This window comes from Galeopterus variegatus, unplaced genomic scaffold (assembly GCF_000696425.1).
Source record: "Galeopterus variegatus unplaced genomic scaffold, G_variegatus-3.0.2 Scaffold1348, whole genome shotgun sequence".
Classification (NCBI taxonomy): Eukaryota; Metazoa; Chordata; class Mammalia; order Dermoptera; family Cynocephalidae; genus Galeopterus; species Galeopterus variegatus.
In genome coordinates this window covers 248,708-261,949 of record NW_007727459.1, presented here as the reverse complement: position 1 = coordinate 261,949, position 13,242 = coordinate 248,708, and positions in this window count along the sequence as shown.

Sequence of the window (13,242 nt, the reverse complement as noted above, 5' to 3'; positions counted from 1 at the left end):
AATTGTTTAAACATATTTTGGGGGTACAGAGGTAGATATCAATACCTGTGTACAATATGTGATGATCAAATCAGGATAATGAGCATGTTCATCATTACAAAAATGTTAGCATTCCTTGTGTCTATTGACCAATTTCTTGCTAGCCCCCTTAATCTCCCCCTTTCCCACCTCTAGTAATCACAGTTCTGTCTCTCTTTCTGAAAGTTCAATGCATTATTGTGATTATTCCCTCCCTTCCTTCCTTCCTTCCTTCCTTCCTTCCTTCCTTCTTTCCTTCCTTCCTTCCTTCCTCTCCCACTTATGAGTGAGGATATGTGGTATTTCTCTTTCTCTGCCTGGCTTATTTCACTTATTTTTCTCCAAGCTCATCCATATAGCTGTGAATGGCAGAATTTCATTCTTTTTAATAGTTGAGGAGTATTCCATTGTGTATATATACCACATTTTACTTATCCAGTTGCCCGTCAAGTGATATTTGGCTTGATTCCATATTTTGGCTATTGTACATTGAGCTGTGATAAACATGGGAGTGCAGGTATCCCTTCAACATGATGATTTCCATTCCTTTAGGGATACATCCAGTAGTGGGATTGCTGGATCTTATGGTAGTTCTACCTGTAGTTTGAGAAGCCTCCATACTGCTCTCTATAAGGGCTGTACTAATTTACAGTCCCACCAACAGTGTGGAAGAGTTCTCCTTTCTCTGTGTTCTCACCAGCATTTGTTATTCTCAGTCTTTTTGATTATAGCCAGTCTAACTGGCATGAGATGATATCTCAAATGGTTTTGATTTGCATTTCCCTTAAGCTGTGTGATGGTGAGCATTTTTTTCATATACTTGTTGGCCATTTGAATGGCTTCTTTTGAGAAATGTCTATTCTCCTGTGCCCATTTTAAAATCAGATTATTTGTGTTTTTACTCTTAAGTTGTTTGAGTTCTTTGTATATTCTGGATATTAATCCCTTGTCAGATGTGTAATTTGCAAATATTTTCTCCCATTGTGTAGGTTGTCTTTTCATTTTGTTAATTGTTTCTTTTGCTGTGCAGAAGCTTTTGAGTTTCATATAATCCCATTTGTTTATTTTTTCTTTTGTTGCCTGTGCTTTGGGTGTCTTACGCATAAAGTCTTTTCCCAGCACTTCATCCTGAGGTGTTTCTCCTGTTTTCTTCTAGGAGTTTATAGTTTCAGGTCTTATATTTAAGTCTTTAATCCATTTTGAGTTGATTTTTTAAATTGAAATACAATTGATTATACATATTTGTGGGGTACAGAGTTGAATGTCAATATCTGTATAAAATAAGTGTTGAGCAAATCAGGATAATTAATATATTCATCATTATACAATTAAATCATTTTTTGTGGGCCTTTACCAATTTCTCGCTAACCCCTTCTTATCCTCCCCATTATCCATCTCTGGTAACCTTAGTTCTGTTCTCTCCGTTTGAAAGTTCAATGTTTTATTGTGATTGTTGTATCTTTCTTTCTTTTTTCTTTTTTATTGATTATGTATATTCATGGGGTACAAAGCTGTCACCCCTGAGATGTGATGGTCAGATCAATACTATCAGCATGCCCATTACCACAAATTGCGATTATCTCCCATGTCTCCCACCTAATTAATCCCCAACCTCCCTCGTCCTCCCCTCTCCCCCTCCCCCACCCAAACTGCAACCCCAAGTATGCTCTCTCCCTCTGCACGTCCAATGCATCACTGTGGTCTTTCTTTCCTTCCTTCTTTCTCTCTTAGCTTCCACTTATGAGTGAGGACATGTGTGATTTGTCCCTCCGTGCCTGGCTTATTTCACTCATCATAATTTTCACCAGAGCTCATCCATGTTGTGGCGAATGGCAGGATTTCATTCTTTTTTAATGTAAGAGTAGTATTCCATGGTGATATATACCACATTTTCTTTATGCAGTTGTTCATCGATGCACATTTAGGTTGCTTCCGTATCTTGGCTATTGTAAATAGAGCTATGATGAACATGGGAGTGCAGGTATCTCTTTGACATGATGATTCCCATTCCTTTGGGTATATAGCTAGAAGTGGGATTGCTGGATCGTATGGTAGATCTATCTGCAGTTGTTTGAGAAACCTCCATACTGTTTTCCGTAGTGGTTGTACTAATTTACAGTCCCACCAACAGTGTAGGAGGGTTCCCTTTTCTCCACATCCTCTCCAGCATTTGTTATTCTCTGCCTTTTTGATTATAGCTAGTCCAACTGGGGTGAGGTGATATCTCAATGTGGTTTTAATTTGCCTTTCCCTGATGATTAGTGATGTTGAGCATTTTTTTAAAGTGCCTGTTGGCCATTTTTATGTCTTCCTTTGACAAATGTCTATTCAGCTCCTTTGCCCATTTTTTAATTGGGTTATTTGTTTCTCTACTGTGTGGTTGCTTGTGTTCCTTGTATATTCTGGATATTAACCCCTTGTTGGATGTATAGTTTGCAAATATTTTCTCCCATTGTGTAGGTTGTTGTTTCACTCTGTTAATTGTTTTCTTTGCTGTGAAGAAGCTTTTTAGTTTGATATAGTCCCATTTATTTATTTTTTCTTTTGCTGCATTTACTTGTGCTTTTGGGCTCTTGTTTTTTGCCCAATCCTAATTCTTGAAGTGTTTCCCCTGTATTTTCCCTTAGTAGTTTTACAGTTTCAGGTCTTATATTAAAGTCTTTAATCTGTTTTGAGTTGATTTTGGTATATGGTGAGAGCTGTAGGTCTAGTTTGATTCTTGTGCATATAGATATTCAATTTTCCCAGCACCACTTGTTGAAGAGGCAGTCTTTTCCTCAATGTATGTTTTTGTTGCCTTTTTCAAATATCAATTGGCTGTAAGTCTGTGGGTTGATTTCTGGGTTCTCTATTCTGTTCCACTGGTCCGAGTGTCTATTTATGTGCTAGTACCATGCTGTTTTGGTTACTATAGCTTTGTAGTATAATTTGAATTTTTTTGCTCAGGATTGCTTTGGCTATTTGGGGTCTTTCATTTTTCCATATGAATGCTAGGATTGTTTTTTCTATTTCTGTAAAGAATGTCATTGATATTTTGATGGGGATTGCATTGAATCTGTAGATTGTTTTGAGTAGTATTGACATTTTCGTAATGTTAATTCTTTCAATCCAAGAGCATGTAATGTCTTTCTATCTTTCAATTTCTTTCAGAAGTGGTTCATAGTTCTCACTGTTGAGATCTTTCACCTCCTAAGTAAATTGATTCCTAGGTTTTTTGGGTTTTTTTTTGTCTTTTTCGTGACCAGTAAGGGGATCACAACCCTTGGCTTGGTGTCGCCCATGCTGCGCTCAGCCAGTGAGTGCACTGGCCATCCATATGTAGGATCCAAACCTGTAGCGGGAGCATCGCTGTGCTCCCAGCACCGCACTCTCCCGAGTGCGCCACAGGGTCAGCCTGATTCCTAGGTATTTTTAGGAAACTTTTTGTGACTATTGTAAATGGGCAAACTTTCTTGATTTCTCTTTCTGTTAGTTCATTATTGGAGAATATAAACACAACTGATTTGGGGGTATTGATTTTGTATACTGCAACATTACTGAAATTAACTAGATTGAAAAGATTTTTGATACAGTCTTTTGGTTTTTCTATATACGATCATGTCATCTGCAAATAGGGACAGTTTGATTTTGTCTTTTCCAATCTGGATGCACTTTCTTTCTTTCTCTTACCTGATTGCTCTGGATGGCACATCCAATACTATAGTAAATAGGAGTGGTGAGAGTAGGCATCCGTGTCTTGTTCCTGTTCTTAAGGGAAAAGCCTTTAGTTTTTTCCCATTCAGGATGATATTGGCAGTGGGCTTGTTGTAGATGGCTTTTATTGTGTTGAGATGCTTTCCTTCTGTACCTAATTTGCTGAGTCTTTATCATGAAGGGATATTGAATTTTGTCAAATGCTTTTTCTTTGTCTATTGAGATAATCATATGGTTTTTGTCCTTTATTGTGTTGATGTGATGTATTGCATTTATTGAGTTGCTTATGTTGAATCAATCTTGCATCTCTGGGATGAATCACACTTGACTATGGTGTATAATTTTTTTGATGTGTTGCTGTATTCTGATAGCTAGTATTTTATTGAGGATTTTTGCATGTAGATTCCTTGGAGATATTGGTCTGTAGTTTTCTTGTTTTGTTGTATCTTTATCTGGTTTTATTGTCAAGGTGATTCTGGCCTCATAGAATGAGTTTGGGAGAGTGGCCTCTGTTTCAATTTTTTGGAATAGTTTGAAGAGAATTAATATTAATTCCTCTTTAATGGTTTGATAGAATTCAGCAGTAAAGCTATCCCGTCCTGGGCTTTTCTTTGTTGGGAGATTGCTGATTACTGCTTCAATCTTGTTGCTTGTTAGTGGTCTGTTTAGGTTCTACGTTTCTTCTTGTTTCAGTCTTGGTAGTTTGTATGTGTCCAGAAATTTATCCATTTCCTCCAGGTCTTTAAATTTGCTGGTGTACATTGTTTATAGCAGTGTCTAATGATTTTATTTATTTCTGTGGAATCAGTTGTAATGTGTCCTTTTTAATTTCTGATTTTTGTAACTTTGGTCTTTTCTCTTTTTTTTCTTGTTAACCTAACTAATATTTTGTCATTTTGTTATCTTTTCAAAAATCAAAAAACCAATTTTTTGTTTCATTGATCTTTCGTATTGTTTTCTGGGTCTCTATATCATTTAGTTCTGCCCTCATCTTAATTATCTCTTTCTTTCTACTAACTTTGCAATTTGGTTTTTCTTGTTTTTCTAGTTGCTTTAGGTGTAAGCTTAGGTTGTTTACTTGAAATCTTTCTATTTTTTTTTGTGTGTAAGCATTTATTATCATAAACTTCCCTCTTAGTACTGCTTTTGCAGTATGCCATAGGTTTTGATATGATGTGTCTTTATTTTTGTTGTTTTCCAGGAATTTTTTTGATTTCCTGTTTAATTTCTTTTTGGATCCATAGGTCATTCAGGAGACTGTTGTTTAATTACTGTGTACTTGCACAGAGTCCTGAGTTTCACTTTTTATTATTTTTTAGCTTTAAACTTTGTGGTCTGAAAAGATAGTTGAAATGATTTCAATTCTTTTAAAGTTATTGAGACTTGATTTGTGACCTAACATGTGGTCTATCTTGGAGAATGTTCCCTGTGCTGGTGAGAATAATGTATATCCTGTAGTTGTTTGATGAAATATTCCGTAAATATCTGCCAGGTCCAATCGGTCTAAAGTGTACTTTAAATCCCATTTCCCTGTTGATTTGTTGTGTGGATGATCTGTCCAATGATGAGAGGGGGATATTCAGGCCCCCACTATTATCATATTGGGGTCAATCTCTTTCTTTAGGTCTAACAGTGTTTGCTTTATGTATCTGGGTGCTCTAGCACTGGGTGCATATATATTTATGATTGTTATTCCTTGTTGCTGGATCAATCCCTTTGTCATTACATAATGGCCTTCTTTGTCTCTTTTTATGGTTTTTGGTTTAAGATCTATTTTATCCAATATAAGAATAGCTATTCCTGCTCATTTTTGGTTTGCATTTGCATAGCATATCTTTTTCCATCCTTTCACTATTTAGTCTGTGTGCATCATTACTGGTGAGATGAATCTCTTGAAGACAGCAAATAGTTGGGTCTTGCTTTTTGATCCAATCCGTCAGTCTGTGTTTTTTGAGTAGGGAGTTTAATCCATTTACATTTAGGGTTGTTACTAAAAGGTATTGTCATATTCTTGGCATTTTATGGCTTTTTGTTTAGATGTTTTCAGTGTAATTTGTTCCTTCTCCTTTGATTATTGGTCTTCAATGTTTGTGTGTGTGTGAGTATGGTTTTTGGTTTTTTGTTGTTTTTGAGGTGATAAGATTTAGTTTCTTTTGTCTTTCTCCTTTTTATTTGCATTTTACTAGTGGGTTTTGTTCTTACTTGTGTATTTGTGGTTGTGATGATTGATTTTGGATTCTAGAGGCTGGACTCCCTTGAGAATTTCTTGCAGGACTGGTTGTGTGGTGATGAATTCCCATAGTTTTTGTTTGTCTGGGAAATACATGATTTCTCCCAGATTTCCAAAGGATTTCCTTGCCAGGAATAGTGTTCTTGGCTGGCAGTTTTTTTCTTTTAGTTTTGAATATATCATCACATTTTCTTCTCACCTATAGAGTTTCAGTTGAGAAGTCTGCTGTTATTATGATGGGGGCTCTCTTACAAGTGACTTGATACTTTTCTCTTACTGCTTTCAGGATTCTTTCTTTGTCTTTCAGTTTGCCAGTTTGACTATAATGTGTCTTAGATAGGATATTTTTGGGTTAAATCTGCTTGGAGATCTTTTAGCTTCCTGAATCTGAAGGTTTGTGTCTTTCCCTATATCTGGGTAGTTTTCCATTATTATTTCATTGAATAGATTTACAGTGCCTTTACCTTTCTCCTCCCCTTCAGAAACACCCATGATTTGGATGTTTGTATGCTTAAGGTTGTCTGCTAGTTCTCTTAGACATTCTTCAGTTTTTAAAATTCTTTTTTCTTTTTCTTGTCGGTCTGGGGTATTTCATAAAGACCATCTTCAAGTTTGGAAATTCTTTTTTCCATTTGTTCTAAAATGCTGCTTAAGCTTTCAGTTGTATTTTTTATTTCATTGAACGTGTCTTTCAATTCCAAGAATTCTGCTACATTCTTTTTGAAGGTATTTATCTCTTTGTAAATTTCATCATTCATATTCAGATTTTTTTTTTATCATTTTGCTGCATTGTCTTACGGTGTTCTCTCTTATCTCATTGAGTTTCCTTAAGATAGTTACTCAGAATTCTTTTTCAGTCATTTCAAGAATTTATTGTTCTATAGGGTCTGCTACTAGAGAGTTATTGAATTCCTTTGGAGGTATATTTTCTGATTTTTTATATTTCTAGTATATCTACATTAATTTTTGGTTATCTTGTAGATCAGTTGTTTCTTCTATTATTCTGGAGTGGACTTTCAGGAAAAAGACTTCTTCCTCTTTTTCCAGGTTCCTCCAGGGACTCTCCTTGTGTCAATGAAGTCAAATATGTGGTGGGCCACCTGCATGGTGGTCATCAATGTTACTAAGGCAGGAAGACATCCTTGCAACAGTAGTAGCTGTGGTGGTGGCTGTTGTGGACCACCTCCATGGAAGCTGAGCAAAGCCTCATGGTGGGAGCATGGCATGGCATGGGTTTCTGCCTTCTGTGTGGGAAGTACAGGGGTCTGGGTGGGCAGTGGCCTGTTCTGTTACCTGCCTCAGTGCCTCCCCCATTGGCAGTGGCATAGTGTGGGTTCCTGCCTTCTGCATGGTTGGGGAGGAGGTCTGGGCAGGTGCTGGCCTGTTCTGCTGCCTGCCTGGGTCTTCCCCATCAGCACTTTCTTTTTATTCTTTCTTTTCTTATTTTTTTTAACTCCCACTTATGAATGAGAGCACGTAGTATTTCTTTTTCTGTTCCTAGCTTATTTCACTTAACATAATTTTCTCTAAATTCATCCATTTTGCTGCAAATGACAGAATTTCATTATTTTTTTTATGTCAGAGTAGTATTCCATTTTGTGTACATACCACATTTTTCTTATCCAGTCATCCGTTGATAGACATTTAGTTTGGTTTCAACTCTTGGCTATCGTAAATAGAGGTGTGATAAACATGGGAGCGCAGATATTCCTTTGACATGATGATTCCCATTTCTTTGGGTATATACCCAGTAGTGGGATTGCTGGATCATATGGCAGTTCTATCTGTAGCTGTTTGGAGAGCCTCCATACTGTTTTCCACAATGGCTGTACTAATTTACAGGCCAACCAAGTGTCAGAGGGTTCCCCTTTCTCTGCATCCTCAACAGCATATGTTATTCTCTGTCTTTTTTTTTTTTTTTTTAAAGATGACCGGTAAGGGGATCTCAACCCTTGGCTTGGTGCTGTCAGCACCACGCTCAGCCAGTGAGCAAACCGGCCATCCCTATATCGGATCCGAACCCGCGGCCTTGGTGCTATCAGCACCGCACTCTACCGAGTGAGCCACAGGCCGGCCCGTTATTCTCTGTCTTTTTGATAATACCAATCTATCTGGTGTGAGGTGATATCTCAATGTGGTATTGATTTGCATTTCCCTGATGCTTAGTGATGTTGAACATTTTAAAAATGTGTCTGTTGGTCATTTGTATATGTTCTTTTGAGAAATTCCTATTCAGCTCCTTTGCTTATTTTTTAATCAGGTTACTTTTTTTTTTTTTTTTTTTACTGTTATGTTGTTTGAGTTACTTGTATATCCTGGATATTAAATTCTTGTCAGGTGCATAGTTTGCAAATATTTTCTCCCATTCTGTAGGTTGTCTTTTCACTTTTTTTTCTTTTTGGTGTTCAGAAGCTTTTTAGTTTGATATAATCCCATTTTTTTTCTTTTGTTGCCTGTGCTTTGGGGGTCTTACTCATAAAGTCTTTGTGCAGTCGTACTTCCTGAAGTGTTTCTTCTATGTTTTCTTTCAGGAGTTTTATAGTTTCAAGTCATGTACTTAAATCTTTAACCCATTTTGCATTGATTTTGGTACATGATTAGAGGTATAGGTCTAGTTTCATTCTTCTACATACAGATGTTCATTTTTCCCAGCACCATTTATTGAAGAGGCAGAGTTTTCCCCAATAATGTTCTCAGAGCCTTTGTCAAAGATCAGTTGGCTGTAAGTATGTGGGTTGATTTCTGGGTTCCCTATTATGTTCCACTGGTCTGAGTGACTGTTTTTGCACCAGTACCATGGTGTTTTTGTTATTATAGCTCTGTAGGATAATTCGAAGTCAAGTACTATAATGCCTCTTGCTATACATATACATACATACATATATATGTATATATGTATGTATGTATATATAGGCTCAGGATTGCTTTGGCTGTTTGTTGGCTATTTGGGGTCTTTTTTTGTTCCATATAAATGTTAAGATGTTTTTTTCTGTATCTGTGAAGAATGCCATTGGTATTTTGATGGGGATTGCATTGAATCTGTAGATCACTTTGGGTAGTATAGACATTTTCACAATGTTAATTATTCCAATCCAGGAGCATCGTTATGCCATCTTTTCATATCCTCTTTAATTTCTTTCAGCAGTGATTTGTATTTCTTATTGTAGAGATTTTTCACCTCCTTGGTTAAATTGATTCTTAGGTATTTTACTTTTTTTGTGACTATTGTAAATAGGCTTATTTTCTTGATTTTTTTTTTCTGCTAGCTTGTTGTTGGAGTATAAAAATACTACTGATTTTTGCCAGATAATTTTGTATCCTGCTACTTTACTGAAATCATTTATCAGCTCTAAGAGTTTTTTAGTAGAGTCTTTAGGTTTTTCTGTGTATAGAATCATGTCATCCACAAACTGGTACAATTCGACTTTGTCTTTTGTAATCTGGATGTGCTTTATTTCATTCTCCTGCCTTATTGCTCTGTCTAGTACTTCCAAATACTATACTGAATAGGAGCAGTGACAGTGGGCATCCTTGTCTTTTTACTGTTACTAGGGAAAAACCTGAAAGTTTTTCAAGATGATATTGGTGGTGGGTTTGTCGTCTATAGCTTTTATTGTGTTGACATTCTTTCCTTCTACACCTAATTTGCTGAGAGTCTTTATCATAAAGGGATGTTGGATTTTGTCAAATTCTTTTTCTGTGTATTGACATAATCATATGATTTTTGTCCTTGATTTTGTTGATGTGATGTATCACATTTATTGATTTGCATGTTTTGAACAATGTTTGCATCCCTGGGATAAATCCCACTTGATCATGGTGTATAATCTTTTAGATGTGTTGTTGTATTCTGTTTGCTAATATCTTGTTGAGGATTTTTGCATCTATATTCATTAAGGATATTGGCCTGTAGCTTTCTTTTTTTTGTGTGTCTTTATCTGGTTTTGGTGTCAATGTGATGCCGGCCTCATAGAATGAGTTTGAGAGAATGGCCTCTATTTCAGTTTTCTGGAATAGTTCAAAAAAGATTGGTATTAATTCTTCTTTAATAGTTTGGTAGGATTCAGCAGTGAAATCATCTGGCCCTGAGCTTTTCTTTATTGGTAGACTGCTGATTACTTCTTCAATCTCATCATTGCTCATTAATTGTTCAGGTTTACTATCTCTTCATGTTTCAGCCTTGATAGTTTGTATGTGTCTAGAAATTTATCCATTTCCTCCAGATTTTCAAATTTAGTGGTGTATAACTGTTTATGATAGTCTCTAATGATTCTTCACATTTCTGTGGTATTGGTTGTAATATCTCCTTTTTTCCCCTGATTTTTATTTGGGTCTTCTCTCTTCTTTTTTAGTTAGTCTGGCCAATGGCTTGTCTATTTTGTTTATCTTCTCAAGAAAGCAACTTTTTGTTACATTAATTTTTTTGTACTGTTCTTTTGGTCTCTATTTCATTTAGTTATGCTGAGCTTAGTTAATTCTTTCTGTCTACTAGTTTTGGGATTGACTTGTTTTTGTTTTTCTTGTTATTTGGGGTGTAACATTAGGTTGTTTATTTGAAGGCTTTATATTCTTTTGTTGTAAGCACTTATTGCGGTAATGTTCCCTTTTATTACCACTTTTGCAGTATCCCATACATTTTGGTAAGCTGTGCTTGTGTTTCATTTGCTTCAAGGAATTTTTAAATTTCCTACCTTATTTCTTATTTGACCTATTGGCCATTCAGGAGCATGTTGTTTAATTTCCATGAATTTGTATAGATTCCAAAGTTTTGTTGGTTGTTAATTTCTAATTTTATTCCATTGTTGTATGAAAATATACTTGATATAATTTCCATCTTTTTAACTTTGTTGAGACTTAAATTGTCACCTAACATGTGGTTTATCCTGGAGAATGATCTATGTGCTGATGAGAAGAATGTATATTCTGCAGTTGTTGGATGAATTATTCTGTATATGTCTGTCAAGTGCTAAAGTGCTGTTTAAATCCAATATTTCTCTGCTAATTCTTTGTCTAGATGATCTACTTAATGCTAGGAATGGCATGTTAAAGTTCTCAGCTATTACTGTATTGGGGGTCTATCTCACCACTTAGATCCAATAACAGTTGCTTTGTATATGTGGGTACTCTGATGTTGGGTGTGTATGTATCTATGATTGTCATATCTTCTTGCTGCATTGATTCTTTTATAACTTTATAGTGTTCTTCTTTGTCTCTTTTTATAGTTCTTGGTTTGCGGGGGGTGGGGGAAGAAGACATAACAATTACAATTCCTTGAAGTTGATATGACAAACATACAGAAAGGACATTGTTGGGGGGGAGGGGAGAGAGGGAGGAGGGAGGAAGGTTTTGGTAATTGGCCACAATAATCAACAACATTGTATATCGACAAAATTAAAAAAATATATAGTTCTTGGTTTGAAGTCTATTTTATTTGATAAAAATATGGCAGCTCCTGCTCATTTTTTGGTTTAGATTTGCATGGAATGTCCTTTTCCATCCCTCCACTATTAGTCTGTGTGTGTTGTTATCAGTGAATGAGTTTCTTGCAGGCAGCATATAGGTGGGTCTAGTTTTTTAATCCATCCAGTCAGTCTATATATTTTAAGTGGGGGATTTAATCTATTTACTTTCAGGGTTGTTGTTGAAAGGTATTGCCTTATTCTTGCCATTTTAGTAATTTCTTTATGGTTATTTTATATATTTTTTTTGCTCCATTTTCTCTCTTTTATTGTTTATATTTGCTCTTGGGGTTTTTTTGTAGTAATTTTATTCTTTTTTCATGTATTTATGGTGACATGTTTTGCTTTTTTGGTTCTAGATGTAGGACTCCTTTGAAGACTTGTTGAAGGGCAGGTCTCATGGTGGTGAATTCCCACAGTTTTTGTTTGTCTGGGAAAAATACTATTTCTCCTTCATTGCTGAAGGAAAACTTTGCTGGTTATAGTATTCTTGGTTGGCAGGTTTTTCTTTCAGCACTTTGAATATGTCATTCCACTCTCTCCTGGCCTTTAGGGTTTCTGTTCAGAAGTCTGCTGTTAACCTGATTGGGATTCCTATATAGGTGATTCGATGCTTTTCTCTTGGTTTTTGAATTCTTTCATTGTCTTTGACTTTTGACAATTGGACTATAATCTGTCTTGGGGAGGTTAAATGTGTTTGGGGGTTGCATCTGTTTGGGGATCGGATCAGTAAGACTATATCTCTCCCAATACTTGTGACATTTTTGGCTGTTATTTCATTAAATAGGCTTCCATGCCTTTTCCTTTCCCTTCCTCTTCCAGTACACCCATAACATGGATGTTTGTATGTTTAAAGTTATCAGAAAGATCTCATAGGTTTTCTTCATTTTTTAAAATTCTTTTTTCTGTTTGTTCTAACTGTGTTAATTCAAAAAGTGTGTCTTCTAGTTCAGAAATTTTTTCTTACACTTTTTCTAGCCTACTGCTTATGGTCTCCATTGTATTTTTTATTTCATTGAATGAATTCTTCAGTTTCAGGATTTCCATTTGGGTGTTTTTTTATTGTTTCCATCTCTGTTAAATTTCTCATATATGTCCTGGATTTTTTTTTAATTCTTTGTGATTTCTGTCTATTTTTCATCCTTAGTATTGCCATTTGGGATTCCTCTTCAGGTGATTCATTGATTTCCTGTTTTGGGGGTCTGGTATTGGAAAATTGTAGTTTTCTTTTGGGGAGTCATTTCCCCCTGTTTGTTCATTCTTCTTGCATCTCTGCTTTGATGTCTGGACATCTGGTGGTGTAGTTGCTTCTTTTAATTCTAGGAGTGGTTTTTGAAGGGAGAGACACTTTTCTGTAGTCGTGTTCTGTATTCAGTCAAGTTAGGCATTTTCAGTTTAGATTTGGGTTCAGTGCAGTAGTCAAGCCTTTGTGCAACTTCTTCAACTGTATTCAATTTTAGAATTGTCTATGGGTGCCTTTGTGACCTTGGTGAAGGGGCCCTTGGCAGTTTCTTTTTGGAGTGGCTTATCTGCTGTTGGCCAGTGATCAGGTGTACACTGTTTCAGCAGGTCCTGGCATCTCTGTGGAGGGCTGCTGGATCACCTGTTGAGCAATCCTGCATTGATGCTTCAGGACCAAGTGGCTCTCTAGAGTCGTGCTTTAGGAAGGAAAAGCTACTAACCAATCAGCTGTTGGTCTGGGAGTAGGTGCACACAGGTGTTGTGCAGGGCCTGGAAGCTGTGTAGGTGGCTGCTTGATCAGCTGTTGAGCCTGGTGCACACCTGCATGGTGCAACTGAGCCCAGAAGCTCTGTAGAGGCCTGTCTTGGAGGGTCAAAGCCC